Genomic DNA, 15,015 nt, shown 5'->3' with positions numbered 1-15,015 from the left:
CTTGAGAAGTTCTTGTCCCAAGTCTTGAGAAGTTCTTGTCCCAAGTCTTGAGAAGTCACTTGTCCCAAGTCTTGAGAAGTCCTTGTCCCAAGTCTTGAGAAGTTCTTGTCCCAAGTCTTGAGAAGTCACTTGTCCCAGGTCTTGAGAAGTCACTCGTTCCAAGTCTTGAGAAGTCACTCGTCCCAAGTCTTGAGACGTTCTTGTCCCAAGTCTTGAGAAGTCACTTGTCCCAAGTCTTGAGAAGTTCTTGTCCCAAGTCTTGAGAAGTCACTTGTCCTAAGTCTTGAGAAGTCACTCGTCCCAAGTCTTGAGAAGTTCTTGTCCCAAGTCTTGTCTGCTTGTTTAGGGCTGTGCCTCACCTGTCTTAGCTGAATTCAAATTTTTTCGAAAATTCTTAGTTTTCTTCGCGTTTCGCGCCATTTGCAGTCGTTTTTAATTTTTTTAAAATTTCGAAAATTTTTGAAAATTCTCAAAGGGGTACCCCTTTGAGAAATTTCAATTTTTTCGAAAAATTTCAAAAAATCGAAAAACGTAGCAAATCGTCCAAAAAGCGCACAAAACTAAGAATTTTTGAAAAATTTCAACTTTTAATTTTTTTCCGAATATTCCGAAAATTTTTGGTTTTGTGCGCATTTCAGAAGGTTTGCAGCATTTTTTGATTTTTCGAAAAATTTGAAAATTTTTCCTTCTAAATTTGACCTGTCCCATCCTTATCAGGACTAGACTCCCAAGTCTTGAGAAGTCACTTGTCCCAAGTCTTGAGAAGTCCTTGTCCCTAAGTCTTGAGAAGTTCTTGTCCCAAGTCTTGAGAAGTCACTTGTCCCAAGTCTTGAGAAGTCACTTGTCCCAAGTCTTGAGAAGTTCTTGTCCCAAGTCTTGAGAAGTTCTTGTCCCAAGTCTTGAGAAGTCACTTGTCCCAAGTCTTGAGAAGTTCTTGTCCCAAGTCTTGAGAAGTTCTTGTCCCAAGTCTTGAGAAGTTCTTGTCCCAAGTCTTGAGAAGTCACTTGTCCCAAGTCTTGAGAAGTTCTTTTCCCAAGTCTTGAGAAGTCACTCGTCCCAAGTCTTGAGACGTTCTTGTCCCAAGTCTTGAGAAGTTCTTGTCCCAAGTCTTGACAAGTCACTCGTCCCAAGTCTTGAGAAGTTATTGTCCCAAGTCTTGTCTGCTTGTTTAGGGCTGTGCCTCACCTGTCTTAGCTGAATTCAAATTTTTTCGAAAATTCTTAGTTTTCTTCGCGTTTCGCGCCATTTGCAGTCGTTTTTAATTTTTTTAAAATTTCGAAAAAATTTGAAAATTCTCAAAGGGGTACCCCTTTGAGAAATTTCAATTTTTTCGAAAAATTTCGAAAAATCGAAAAACGTGGCAAATCGTCCAAATAGCGCACAAAACTAAGAATTTTTGAAAATTTTCAACTTTTAATTTTTTCCGAATATTCCGAAAATTTTTGGTTTTGTGCGCATTTCAGAAGGTTTGCAGCGTTTTTTGATTTTTCGAAAAATTTGAAAATTTTTCCTTCTAAATTTGACCTGTCCCATCCTTATCAGGACTAGACTCCCAAGTCTTGAGAAGTCACTTGTCCCAAGTCTTGAGAAGTCCTTGTCCCAAGTCTTGAGAAGTTCTTGTCCCAAGTCTTGAGAAGTTCTTGTCCCAAGTCTTGAGAAGTCACTTGTCCTAAGTCTTGACAAGTCACTCGTCCCAAGTCTTGAGAAGTTATTGTCCCAAGTCTTGTCTGCTTGTTTAGGGCTGTGCCTCACCTGTCTTAGCTGAATTCAAATTTTTTCGAAAAATCTTAGTTTTCTTCGCGTTTCGCGCCATTTGCAGTCGTTTTTAATTTTTTTAAAATTTCGAAAATTTTTGAAAATTCTCAAAGGGGTACCCCTTTGAGAAATTTCAATTTTTTCGAAAAATTTCAAAAAATCGAAAAACGTAGCAAATCGTCCAAAAAGCGCACAAAACTAAGAATTTTTGAAAAATTTCAACTTTTAATTTTTTTCCGAATATTCCGAAAATTTTTGGTTTTGTGCGCATTTCAGAAGGTTTGCAGCATTTTTTGATTTTTCGAAAAATTTGAAAATTTTTCCTTCTAAATTTGACCTGTCCCATCCTTATCAGGACTAGACTCCCAAGTCTTGAGAAGTCACTTGTCCCAAGTCTTTAGAAGTCCTTGTCCCTAAGTCTTGAGAAGTTCTTGTCCCAAGTCTTGAGAAGTCACTTGTCCCAAGTCTTGAGAAGTCACTTGTCCCAAGTCTTGAGAAGTTCTTGTCCCAAGTCTTGAGAAGTTCTTGTCCCAAGTCTTGAGAAGTCACTTGTCCCAAGTCTTGAGAAGTTCTTGTCCCAAGTCTTGAGAAGTTCTTGTCACAAGTCTTGAGAAGTCACTTGTCCCAAGTCTTGAGAAGTTCTTTTCCCAAGTCTTGAGAAGTCACTCGTCCCAAGTCTTGAGACGTTCTTGTCCCAAGTCTTGAGAAGTTCTTGTCCCAAGTCTTGACAAGTCACTCGTCCCAAGTCTTGAGAAGTTATTGTCCCAAGTCTTGTCTGCTTGTTTAGGGCTGTGCCTCACCTGTCTTAGCTGAATTCAAATTTTTTCGAAAATTCTTAGTTTTCTTCGCGTTTCGCGCCATTTGCAGTCGTTTTTAATTTTTTTAAAATTTCGAAAAAATTTGAAAATTCTCAAAGGGGTACCCCTTTGAGAAATTTCAATTTTTTCGAAAAATTTCGAAAAATCGAAAAACGTGGCAAATCGTCCAAATAGCGCACAAAACTAAGAATTTTTGAAAATTTTCAACTTTTAATTTTTTTCCGAATATTCCGAAAATTTTTGGTTTTGTGCGCATTTCAGAAGGTTTGCAGCGTTTTTTGATTTTTCGAAAAATTTGAAAATTTTTCCTTCTAAATTTGACCTGTCCCATCCTTATCAGGACTAGACTCCCAAGTCTTGAGAAGTCACTTGTCCCAAGTCTTGAGAAGTCCTTGTCCCAAGTCTTGAGAAGTTCTTGTCCCAAGTCTTGAGAAGTCACTTGTCCCAGGTCTTGAGAAGTCACTCGTTCCAAGTTTTGAGAAGTTCTTGTCCCAAGTCTTGAGAAGTTCTTGTCCCAATTCTTGAGAAGTCACTTGTCCCAAGTCTTGAGAAGTCACTTGTCCCAAGTCTTGAGAAGTTCTTGTCCCAAGTCTTGAGAAGTTCTTGTCCCAAGTCTTGAGAAGTCACTTGTCCCAAGTCTTGAGAAGTTCTTGTCCCAAGTCTTGAGAAGTTCTTGTCCCAAGTCTTGAGAAGTCACTTGTCCCAAGTCTTGAGAAGTCCTTGTCCCAAGTCTTGAGAAGTTCTTGTCCCAAGTCTTGAGAAGTCACTTGTCCCAGGTCTTGAGAAGTCACTCGTTCCAAGTCTTGAGACGTTCTTGTCCCAAGTCTTGAGAAGTCACTTGTCCCAAGTCTTGAGAAGTCACTTGTCCTAAGTCTTGAGAAGTCACTCGTCCCAAGTCTTGAGAAGTTCTTGTCCCAAGTCTTGAGAAGTCACTTGTCCCAAGTCTTGAGAAGTCACTTGTCCCAAGTCTTGAGAAGTCCTTGTCCCAAGTCTTGAGAAGTTCTTGTCCCAAGTCTTGAGAAGTCACTTGTCCCAAGTCTTGAGAAGTCCTTGTCCCAAGTCTTGAGAAGTTCTTGTCCCAAGTCTTGAGAAGTTCTTGTCCCAAGTCTTGAGAAGTCACTTGTCCCAAGTCTTGAGAAGTTCTTTTCCCAAGTCTTGAGAAGTCACTCGTCCCAAGTCTTGAGACGTTCTTGTCCCAAGTCTTGAGAAGTTCTTGTCCCAAGTCTTGACAAGTCACTCGTCCCAAGTCTTGAGAAGTTATTGTCCCAAGTCTTGTCTGCTTGTTTAGGGCTGTGCCTCACCTGTCTTAGCTGAATTCAAATTTTTTCGAAAATTCTTAGTTTTCTTCGCGTTTCGCGCCATTTGCAGTCGTTTTTAATTTTTTTAAAATTTCGAAAAAATTTGAAAATTCTCAAAGGGGTACCCCTTTGAGAAATTTCAATTTTTTCGAAAAATTTCGAAAAATCGAAAAACGTGGCAAATCGTCCAAATAGCGCACAAAACTAAGAATTTTTGAAAATTTTCAACTTTTAATTTTTTCCGAATATTCCGAAAATTTTTGGTTTTGTGCGCATTTCAGAAGGTTTGCAGCGTTTTTTGATTTTTCGAAAAATTTGAAAATTTTTCCTTCTAAATTTGACCTGTCCCATCCTTATCAGGACTAGACTCCCAAGTCTTGAGAAGTCACTTGTCCCAAGTCTTGAGAAGTCCTTTTCCCTAAGTCTTGAGAAGTTCTTGTCCCAAGTCTTGAGAAGTCACTCGTTCCAAGTTTTGTGATGTCACTCGTCCCAAGTCTTGAGAAGTTCTTGTCCCAAGTCTTGAGAAGTTCTTGTCCCAAGTCTTGAGAAGTCACTTGTCCCAAGTCTTGAGAAGTCACTCGTCCCAAGTCTTGAGAAGTTCTTGTCCCAATTCTTGAGAAGTTCTTGTCCCAAGTCTTGAGAAGTTCTTGTCCCAAGTCTTGAGAAGTCACTTGTCCCAAGTCTTGAGAAGTCCTTGTCCCAAGTCTTGAGAAGTTCTTGTCCCAAGTCTTGAGAAGTCACTTGTCCCAAGTCTTGAGAAGTCACTTGTCCCAAGTCTTGAGAAGTTCTTGTCCCAAGTCTTGAGAAGTTCTTGTCCCAAGTCTTGAGAAGTCACTTGTCCCAAGTCTTGAGAAGTTCTTGTCCCAAGTCTTGAGAAGTCACTTGTCCCAAGTCTTGAGAAGTCACTCGTCCCAAGTCTTGAGAAGTTCTTGTCCCAAGTCTTGAGAAGTTCTTGTCCCAAGTCTTGAGAAGTTCTTGTCCCAAGTCTTGAGAAGTCACTTGTCCCAAGTCTTGAGAAGTTCTTTTCCCAAGTCTTGAGAAGTCACTCGTCCCAAGTCTTGAGACGTTCTTGTCCCAAGTCTTGAGAAGTTCTTGTCCCAAGTCTTGACAAGTCACTCGTCCCAAGTCTTGAGAAGTTATTGTCCCAAGTCTTGTCTGCTTGTTTAGGGCTGTGCCTCACCTGTCTTAGCTGAATTCAAATTTTTTCGAAAATTCTTAGTTTTCTTCGCGTTTCGCGCCATTTGCAGTCGTTTTTAATTTTTTTAAAATTTCGAAAATTTTTGAAAATTCTCAAAGGGGTACCCCTTTGAGAAATTTCAATTTTTTCGAAAAATTTCAAAAAATCGAAAAACGTAGCAAATCGTCCAAAAAGCGCACAAAACTAAGAATTTTTGAAAAATTTCAACTTTTAATTTTTTTCCGAATATTCCGAAAATTTTTGGTTTTGTGCGCATTTCAGAAGGTTTGCAGCGTTTTTTGATTTTTCGAAAAATTTGAAAATTTTTCCTTCTAAATTTGACCTGTCCCATCCTTATCAGGACTAGACTCCCAAGTCTTGAGAAGTCACTTGTCCCAAGTCTTGAGAAGTCCTTGTCCCAAGTCTTGAGAAGTTCTTGTCCCAAGTCTTGAGAAGTCACTTGTCCCAGGTCTTGAGAAGTCACTCGTTCCAAGTTTTGAGAAGTTCTTGTCCCAAGTCTTGAGAAGTTCTTGTCCCAAGTCTTGAGAAGTTCTTGTCCCAAGTCTTGAGAAGTCACTTGTCCCAAGTCTTGAGAAGTTCTTGTCCCAAGTCTTGAGAAGTTCTTGTCCCAAGTCTTGAGAAGTCACTTGTCCCAAGTCATGAGAAGTTCTTGTCCCAAGTCTTGAGAAGTTCTTGTCCCAAGTCTTGAGAAGTCACTTGTCCCAAGTCTTGAGAAGTCCTTGTCCCAAGTCTTGAGAAGTTCTTGTCCCAAGTCTTGAGAAGTCACTTGTCCCAGGTCTTGAGAAGTCACTCGTTCCAAGTCTTGAGAAGTCACTCGTCCCAAGTCTTGAGACGTTCTTGTCCCAAGTCTTGAGAAGTCACTTGTCCCAAGTCTTGAGAAGTTCTTGTCCCAAGTCTTGAGAAGTCACTTGTCCTAAGTCTTGAGAAGTCACTCGTCCCAAGTCTTGAGAAGTTATTGTCCCAAGTCTTGTCTGCTTGTTTAGGGCTGTGCCTCACCTGTCTTAGCTGAATTCAAATTTTTTAGAAAATTCTTAGTTTTCTTCGCGTTTCGCGCCATTTGCAGTCGTTTTTAATTTTTTTAAAATTTCGAAAATTTTTGAAAATTCTCAAAGGGGTACCCCTTTGAGAAATTTCAATTTTTTCGAAAAATTTCCAAAAATCGAAAAACGTAGCAAATCGTCCAAAAAGCGCACAAAACTAAGAATTTTTGAAAAATTTCAACTTTTAATTTTTTTCCGAATATTCCGAAAATTTTTGGTTTTGTGCGCATTTCAGAAGGTTTGCAGCGTTTTTTGATTTTTCGAAAAATTTGAAAATTTTTCCTTCTAAATTTGACCTGTCCCATCCTTATCAGGACTAGACTCCCAAGTCTTGAGAAGTCACTTGTCCCAAGTCTTGAGAAGTCCTTGTCCCAAGTCTTGAGAAGTTCTTGTCCCAAGTCTTGAGAAGTCACTTGTCCCAGGTCTTGAGAAGTCACTCGTTCCAAGTTTTGAGAAGTTCTTGTCCCAAGTCTTGAGAAGTTCTTGTCCCAAGTCTTGAGAAGTCACTTGTCCCAAGTCTTGAGAAGTTCTTGTCCCAAGTCTTGAGAAGTTCTTGTCCCAAGTCTTGAGAAGTCACTTGTCCCAAGTCTTGAGAAGTCACTTGTCCCAAGTCTTGAGAAGTCCTTGTCCCAAGTCTTGAGAATTTCTTGTCCCAAGTCTTGAGAAGTCACTTGTCCCAGGTCTTGAGAAGTCACTCGTTCCAAGTTTTGAGAAGTTCTTGTCCCAAGTCTTGAGAAGTTCTTGTCCCAAGTCTTGAGAAGTCACTTGTCCCAAGTCTTGAGAAGTCACTTGTCCCAAGTCTTGAGAAGTTCTTGTCCCAAGTCTTGAGAAGTTCTTGTCCCAAGTCTTGAGAAGTCACTTGTCCCAAGTCATGAGAAGTTCTTGTCCCAAGTCTTGAGAAGTTCTTGTCCCAAGTCTTGAGAAGTCACTTGTCCCAAGTCTTGAGAAGTCCTTGTCCCAAGTCTTGAGAAGTTCTTGTCCCAAGTCTTGAGAAGTCACTTGTCCCAGGTCTTGAGAAGTCACTCGTTCCAAGTCTTGAGAAGTCACTCGTCCCAAGTCTTGAGACGTTCTTGTCCCAAGTCTTGAGAAGTCACTTGTCCCAAGTCTTGAGAAGTTCTTGTCCCAAGTCTTGAGAAGTCACTTGTCCTAAGTCTTGAGAAGTCACTCGTCCCAAGTCTTGAGAAGTTATTGTCCCAAGTCTTGTCTGCTTGTTTAGGGCTGTGCCTCACCTGTCTTAGCTGAATTCAAATTTTTTCGAAAATTCTTAGTTTTCTTCGCGTTTCGCGCCATTTGCAGTCGTTTTTAATTTTTTTAAAATTTCGAAAATTTTTGAAAATTCTCAAAGGGGTACCCCTTTGAGAAATTTCAATTTTTTCGAAAAATTTCAAAAAATCGAAAAACGTAGCAAATCGTCCAAAAAGCGCACAAAACTAAGAATTTTTGAAAAATTTCAACTTTTAATTTTTTTCCGAATATTCCGAAAATTTTTGGTTTTGTGCGCATTTCAGAAGGTTTGCAGCATTTTTTGATTTTTCGAAAAATTTGAAAAATTTTCCTTCTAAATTTGACCTGTCCCATCCTTATCAGGACTAGACTCCCAAGTCTTGAGAAGTCACTTGTCCCAAGTCTTGAGAAGTCCTTGTCCCTAAGTCTTGAGAAGTTCTTGTCCCAAGTCTTGAGAAGTCACTTGTCCCAAGTCTTGAGAAGTCACTTGTCCCAAGTCTTGAGAAGTTCTTGTCCCAAGTCTTGAGAAGTTCTTGTCCCAAGTCTTGAGAAGTCACTTGTCCCAAGTCTTGAGAAGTTCTTGTCCCAAGTCTTGAGAAGTTCTTGTCCCAAGTCTTGAGAAGTTCTTGTCCCAAGTCTTGAGAAGTCACTTGTCCCAAGTCTTGAGAAGTTCTTTTCCCAAGTCTTGAGAAGTCACTCGTCCCAAGTCTTGAGACGTTCTTGTCCCAAGTCTTGAGAAGTTCTTGTCCCAAGTCTTGACAAGTCACTCGTCCCAAGTCTTGAGAAGTTATTGTCCCAAGTCTTGTCTGCTTGTTTAGGGCTGTGCCTCACCTGTCTTAGCTGAATTCAAATTTTTTCGAAAATTCTTAGTTTTCTTCGCGTTTCGCGCCATTTGCAGTCGTTTTTAATTTTTTTAAAATTTCGAAAAAATTTGAAAATTCTCAAAGGGGTACCCCTTTGAGAAATTTCAATTTTTTCGAAAAATTTCGAAAAATCGAAAAACGTGGCAAATCGTCCAAATAGCGCACAAAACTAAGAATTTTTGAAAATTTTCAACTTTTAATTTTTTTCCGAATATTCCGAAAATTTTTGGTTTTGTGCGCATTTCAGAAGGTTTGCAGCGTTTTTTGATTTTTCGAAAAATTTGAAAATTTTTCCTTCTAAATTTGACCTGTCCCATCCTTATCAGGACTAGACTCCCAAGTCTTGAGAAGTCACTTGTCCCAAGTCTTGAGAAGTCCTTGTCCCTAAGTCTTGAGAAGTTCTTGTCCCAAGTCTTGAGAAGTCACTTGTCCTAAGTCTTGAGAAGTCACTCGTCCCAAGTCTTGAGAAGTTATTGTCCCAAGTCTTGTCTGCTTGTTTAGGGCTGTGCCTCACCTGTCTTAGCTGAATTCAAATTTTTTCGAAAATTCTTAGTTTTCTTCGCGTTTCGCGCCATTTGCAGTCGTTTTTAATTTTTTTAAAATTTCGAAAATTTTTGAAAATTCTCAAATGGGTACCCCTTTGAGAAATTTCAATTTTTTCGAAAAATTTCAAAAAATCGAAAAACGTAGCAAATCGTCCAAAAAGCGCACAAAACTAAGAATTTTTGAAAAATTTCAACTTTTAATTTTTTTCCGAATATTCCGAAAATTTTTGGTTTTGTGCGCATTTCAGAAGGTTTGCAGCATTTTTTGATTTTTCGAAAAATTTGAAAATTTTTCCTTCTAAATTTGACCTGTCCCATCCTTATCAGGACTAGACTCCCAAGTCTTGAGAAGTCACTTGTCCCAAGTCTTGAGAAGTCCTTGTCCCTAAGTCTTGAGAAGTTCTTGTCCCAAGTCTTGAGAAGTCACTTGTCCCAAGTCTTGAGAAGTCACTTGTCCCAAGTCTTGAGAAGTTCTTGTCCCAAGTCTTGAGAAGTTCTTGTCCCAAGTCTTGAGAAGTCACTTGTCCCAAGTCTTGAGAAGTTCTTGTCCCAAGTCTTGAGAAGTTCTTGTCCCAAGTCTTGAGAAGTTCTTGTCCCAAGTCTTGACAAGTCACTCGTCCCAAGTCTTGAGAAGTTATTGTCCCAAGTCTTGTCTGCTTGTTTAGGGCTGTGCCTCACCTGTCTTAGCTGAATTCAAATTTTTTCTAAAATTCTTAGTTTTCTTCGCGTTTCGCGCCATTTGCAGTCGTTTTTAATTTTTTTAAAATTTCGAAAAAATTTGAAAATTCTCAAAGGGGTACCCCTTTGAGAAATTTCAATTTTTTCGAAAAATTTCAAAAAATCGAAAAACGTAGCAAATCGTCCAAAAAGCGCACAAAACTAAGAATTTTTGAAAAATTTCAACTTTTAATTTTTTTCCGAATATTCCGAAAATTTTTGGTTTTGTGCGCATTTCAGAAGGTTTGCAGCATTTTTTGATTTTTCGAAAAATTTGAAAATTTTTCCTTCTAAATTTGACCTGTCCCATCCTTATCAGGACTAGACTCCCAAGTCTTGAGAAGTCACTTGTCCCAAGTCTTGAGAAGTCCTTGTCCCTAAGTCTTGAGAAGTTCTTGTCCCAAGTCTTGAGAAGTCACTTGTCCCAAGTCTTGAGAAGTCACTTGTCCCAAGTCTTGAGAAGTCACTTGTCCCAAGTCTTGAGAAGTTCTTGTCCCAAGTCTTGAGAAGTTCTTGTCCCAAGTCTTGAGAAGTCACTTGTCCCAAGTCTTGAGAAGTTCTTTTCCCAAGTCTTGAGAAGTCACTCGTCCCAAGTCTTGAGACGTTCTTGTCCCAAGTCTTGAGAAGTTCTTGTCCCAAGTCTTGACAAGTCACTCGTCCCAAGTCTTGAGAAGTTATTGTCCCAAGTCTTGTCTGCTTGTTTAGGGCTGTGCCTCACCTGTCTTAGCTGAATTCAAATTTTTTCGAAAATTCTTAGTTTTCTTCGCGTTTCGCGCCATTTGCAGTCGTTTTTAATTTTTTTAAAATTTCGAAAAAATTTGAAAATTCTCAAAGGGGTACCCCTTTGAGAAATTTCAATTTTTTCGAAAAATTTCGAAAAATCGAAAAACGTGGCAAATCGTCCAAATAGCGCACAAAACTAAGAATTTTTGAAAATTTTCAACTTTTAATTTTTTTCCGAATATTCCGAAAATTTTTGGTTTTGTGCGCATTTCAGAAGGTTTGCAGCGTTTTTTGATTTTTCGAAAAATTTGAAAATTTTTCCTTCTAAATTTGACCTGTCCCATCCTTATCAGGACTAGACTCCCAAGTCTTGAGAAGTCACTTGTCCCAAGTCTTGAGAAGTCCTTGTCCCAAGTCTTGAGAAGTTCTTGTCCCAAGTCTTGAGAAGTCACTTGTCCCAGGTCTTGAGAAGTCACGCGTTCCAAGTTTTGAGAAGTTCTTGTCCCAAGTCTTGAGAAGTTCTTGTCCCAAGTCTTGAGAAGTCACTTGTCCCAAGTCTTGAGAAGTCACTTGTCCCAAGTCTTGAGAAGTTCTTGTCCCAAGTCTTGAGAAGTTCTTGTCCCAAGTCTTGAGAAGTCACTTGTCCCAAGTCTTGAGAAGTTCTTGTCCCAAGTCTTGAGAAGTTCTTGTCCCAAGTCTTGAGAAGTCACTTGTCCCAAGTCTTGAGAAGTCCTTGTCCCAAGTCTTGAGAAGTTCTTGTCCCAAGTCTTGAGAAGTCACTTGTCCCAGGTCTTGAGAAGTCACTCGTTCCAAGTCTTGAGAAGTCACTCGTCCCAAGTCTTGAGACGTTCTTGTCCCAAGTCTTGAGAAGTCACTTGTCCCAAGTCTTGAGAAGTTCTTGTCCCAAGTCTTGAGAAGTCACTTGTCCTAAGTCTTGAGAAGTCACTCGTCCCAAGTCTTGAGAAGTTCTTGTCCCAAGTCTTGTCTGCTTGTTTAGGGCTGTGCCTCACCTGTCTTAGCTGAATTCAAATTTTTTCGAAAATTCTTAGTTTTCTTCGCGTTTCGCGCCATTTGCAGTCGTTTTTAATTTTTTTAAAATTTCGAAAATTTTTGAAAATTCTCAAAGGGGTACCCCTTTGAGAAATTTCAATTTTTTCGAAAAATTTCAAAAAATCGAAAAACGTAGCAAATCGTCCAAAAAGCGCACAAAACTAAGAATTTTTGAAAAATTTCAACTTTTAATTTTTTTCCGAATATTCCGAAAATTTTTGGTTTTGTGCGCATTTCAGAAGGTTTGCAGCATTTTTTGATTTTTCGAAAAATTTGAAAATTTTTCCTTCTAAATTTGACCTGTCCCATCCTTATCAGGACTAGACTCCCAAGTCTTGAGAAGTCACTTGTCCCAAGTCTTGAGAAGTCCTTGTCCCTAAGTCTTGAGAAGTTCTTGTCCCAAGTCTTGAGAAGTCACTTGTCCCAAGTCTTGAGAAGTCACTTGTCCCAAGTCTTGAGAAGTTCTTGTCCCAAGTCTTGAGAAGTTCTTGTCCCAAGTCTTGAGAAGTCACTTGTCCCAAGTCTTGAGAAGTTCTTGTCCCAAGTCTTGAGAAGTTCTTGTCCCAAGTCTTGAGAAGTTCTTGTCCCAAGTCTTGAGAAGTCACTTGTCCCAAGTCTTGAGAAGTTCTTTTCCCAAGTCTTGAGAAGTCACTCGTCCCAAGTCTTGAGACGTTCTTGTCCCAAGTCTTGAGAAGTTCTTGTCCCAAGTCTTGACAAGTCACTCGTCCCAAGTCTTGAGAAGTTATTGTCCCAAGTCTTGTCTGCTTGTTTAGGGCTGTGCCTCACCTGTCTTAGCTGAATTCAAATTTTTTCGAAAATTCTTAGTTTTCTTCGCGTTTCGCGCCATTTGCAGTCGTTTTTAATTTTTTTAAAATTTCGAAAAAATTTGAAAATTCTCAAAGGGGTACCCCTTTGAGAAATTTCAATTTTTTCGAAAAATTTCGAAAAATCGAAAAACGTGGCAAATCGTCCAAATAGCGCACAAAACTAAGAATTTTTGAAAATTTTCAACTTTTAATTTTTTCCGAATATTCCGAAAATTTTTGGTTTTGTGCGCATTTCAGAAGGTTTGCAGCGTTTTTTGATTTTTCGAAAAATTTGAAAATTTTTCCTTCTAAATTTGACCTGTCCCATCCTTATCAGGACTAGACTCCCAAGTCTTGAGAAGTCACTTGTCCCAAGTCTTGAGAAGTCCTTGTCCCAAGTCTTGAGAAGTTCTTGTCCCAAGTCTTGAGAAGTTCTTGTCCCAAGTCTTGAGAAGTCACTTGTCCTAAGTCTTGACAAGTCACTCGTCCCAAGTCTTGAGAAGTTATTGTCCCAAGTCTTGTCTGCTTGTTTAGGGCTGTGCCTCACCTGTCTTAGCTGAATTCAAATTTTTTCGAAAAATCTTAGTTTTCTTCGCGTTTCGCGCCATTTGCAGTCGTTTTTAATTTTTTTAAAATTTCGAAAATTTTTGAAAATTCTCAAAGGGGTACCCCTTTGAGAAATTTCAATTTTTTCGAAAAATTTCAAAAAATCGAAAAACGTAGCAAATCGTCCAAAAAGCGCACAAAACTAAGAATTTTTGAAAAATTTCAACTTTTAATTTTTTTCCGAATATTCCGAAAATTTTTGGTTTTGTGCGCATTTCAGAAGGTTTGCAGCATTTTTTGATTTTTCGAAAAATTTGAAAATTTTTCCTTCTAAATTTGACCTGTCCCATCCTTATCAGGACTAGACTCCCAAGTCTTGAGAAGTCACTTGTCCCAAGTCTTTAGAAGTCCTTGTCCCTAAGTCTTGAGAAGTTCTTGTCCCAAGTCTTGAGAAGTCACTTGTCCCAAGTCTTGAGAAGTCACTTGTCCCAAGTCTTGAGAAGTTCTTGTCCCAAGTCTTGAGAAGTTCTTGTCCCAAGTCTTGAGAAGTCACTTGTCCCAAGTCTTGAGAAGTTCTTGTCCCAAGTCTTGAGAAGTTCTTGTCCCAAGTCTTGAGAAGTCACTTGTCCCAAGTCTTGAGAAGTTCTTTTCCCAAGTCTTGAGAAGTCACTCGTCCCAAGTCTTGAGACGTTCTTGTCCCAAGTCTTGAGAAGTTCTTGTCCCAAGTCTTGACAAGTCACTCGTCCCAAGTCTTGAGAAGTTATTGTCCCAAGTCTTGTCTGCTTGTTTAGGGCTGTGCCTCACCTGTCTTAGCTGAATTCAAATTTTTTCGAAAATTCTTAGTTTTCTTCGCGTTTCGCGCCATTTGCAGTCGTTTTTAATTTTTTTAAAATTTCGAAAAAATTTGAAAATTCTCAAAGGGGTACCCCTTTGAGAAATTTCAATTTTTTCGAAAAATTTCGAAAAATCGAAAAACGTGGCAAATCGTCCAAATAGCGCACAAAACTAAGAATTTTTGAAAATTTTCAACTTTTAATTTTTTTCCGAATATTCCGAAAATTTTTGGTTTTGTGCGCATTTCAGAAGGTTTGCAGCGTTTTTTGATTTTTCGAAAAATTTGAAAATTTTTCCTTCTAAATTTGACCTGTCCCATCCTTATCAGGACTAGACTCCCAAGTCTTGAGAAGTCACTTGTCCCAAGTCTTGAGAAGTCCTTGTCCCAAGTCTTGAGAAGTTCTTGTCCCAAGTCTTGAGAAGTCACTTGTCCCAGGTCTTGAGAAGTCACTCGTTCCAAGTTTTGAGAAGTTCTTGTCCCAAGTCTTGAGAAGTTCTTGTCCCAATTCTTGAGAAGTCACTTGTCCCAAGTCTTGAGAAGTCACTTGTCCCAAGTCTTGAGAAGTTCTTGTCCCAAGTCTTGAGAAGTTCTTGTCCCAAGTCTTGAGAAGTCACTTGTCCCAAGTCTTGAGAAGTTCTTGTCCCAAGTCTTGAGAAGTTCTTGTCCCAAGTCTTGAGAAGTCACTTGTCCCAAGTCTTGAGAAGTCCTTGTCCCAAGTCTTGAGAAGTTCTTGTCCCAAGTCTTGAGAAGTCACTTGTCCCAGGTCTTGAGAAGTCACTCGTTCCAAGTCTTGAGACGTTCTTGTCCCAAGTCTTGAGAAGTCACTTGTCCCAAGTCTTGAGAAGTCACTTGTCCTAAGTCTTGAGAAGTCACTCGTCCCAAGTCTTGAGAAGTTCTTGTCCCAAGTCTTGAGAAGTCACTTGTCCCAAGTCTTGAGAAGTCACTTGTCCCAAGTCTTGAGAAGTCCTTGTCCCAAGTCTTGAGAAGTTCTTGTCCCAAGTCTTGAGAAGTCACTTGTCCCAAGTCTTGAGAAGTCCTTGTCCCAAGTCTTGAGAAGTCACTTGTCCCAAGTCTTGAGAAGTCACTTGTCCCAAGTCTTGAGAAGTCCTTGTCCCAAGTCTTGAGAAGTCACTTGTCCCAAGTCTTGAGAAGTCACTTGTCCCAAGTCTTGAGAAGTCCTACGCAGAATATATTTATTTTGTTTTCAGTTAATTTTATTTGCTTTGATTGAAATTAATGTTTGTTTTTTGATTTTGTTCAGGTGATGATACTTTTTTCCAGTCGAGATTAAGAAGATGAAATAAGTGAATGAATTATATTTTGTAAACTGATGTACAAACAGAATTTTTTTGCATAATAAAGACTTTTTTATTTTGAATAATGTTATCATTTAGGATTCCTGAATTCCTTCCATACACTGTAGGTAGAACTGAGAATTTCTTCGAACTTTGCCAAAAACTTAGTTTTTGGTACAAGTTCGGAAAATTCTAAGAAAAACTGAAAAGTTCTTGTCCCAAGTCTTGAGAAGTTCTTGTATCAAGTCTTGAGAAGTTCTTGTCCCAAGTGTTGTCTGCTTTTTTAGGGCTGTGCCTCACCC

General features: G+C 39.1%; 1 long non-coding RNA gene across 1 annotated transcript in view; it reads left to right on the top strand.

Annotated features, from left to right (window-relative positions):
* Nucleotides 1-14,799, top strand: part of LOC147874425 (uncharacterized) — a 99,375-nt gene extending 84,576 nt beyond the window's left edge. Inside the window, exon 8 of the long non-coding RNA XR_015534061.1 lies at nt 14,680-14,799. This is a non-coding gene — a long non-coding RNA (uncharacterized LOC147874425). The remainder of the gene's footprint in view (nt 1-14,679) is intronic.
* The last annotated feature ends 216 nt before the right edge of the window (nt 14,800-15,015 follow it).

The sequence above is a fragment of the Zootermopsis nevadensis genome, unplaced genomic scaffold, assembly GCF_977971745.1.
Source record: "Zootermopsis nevadensis isolate Lab colony 2312 unplaced genomic scaffold, Znev_1.0 Znev_ptg000008l, whole genome shotgun sequence".
NCBI lineage: Eukaryota > Metazoa > Arthropoda > Insecta > Blattodea > Termopsidae > Zootermopsis > Zootermopsis nevadensis.
Note: the sequence above shows the minus strand (reverse complement) of the source record. Positions and strands in the feature narration are given on the sequence as shown.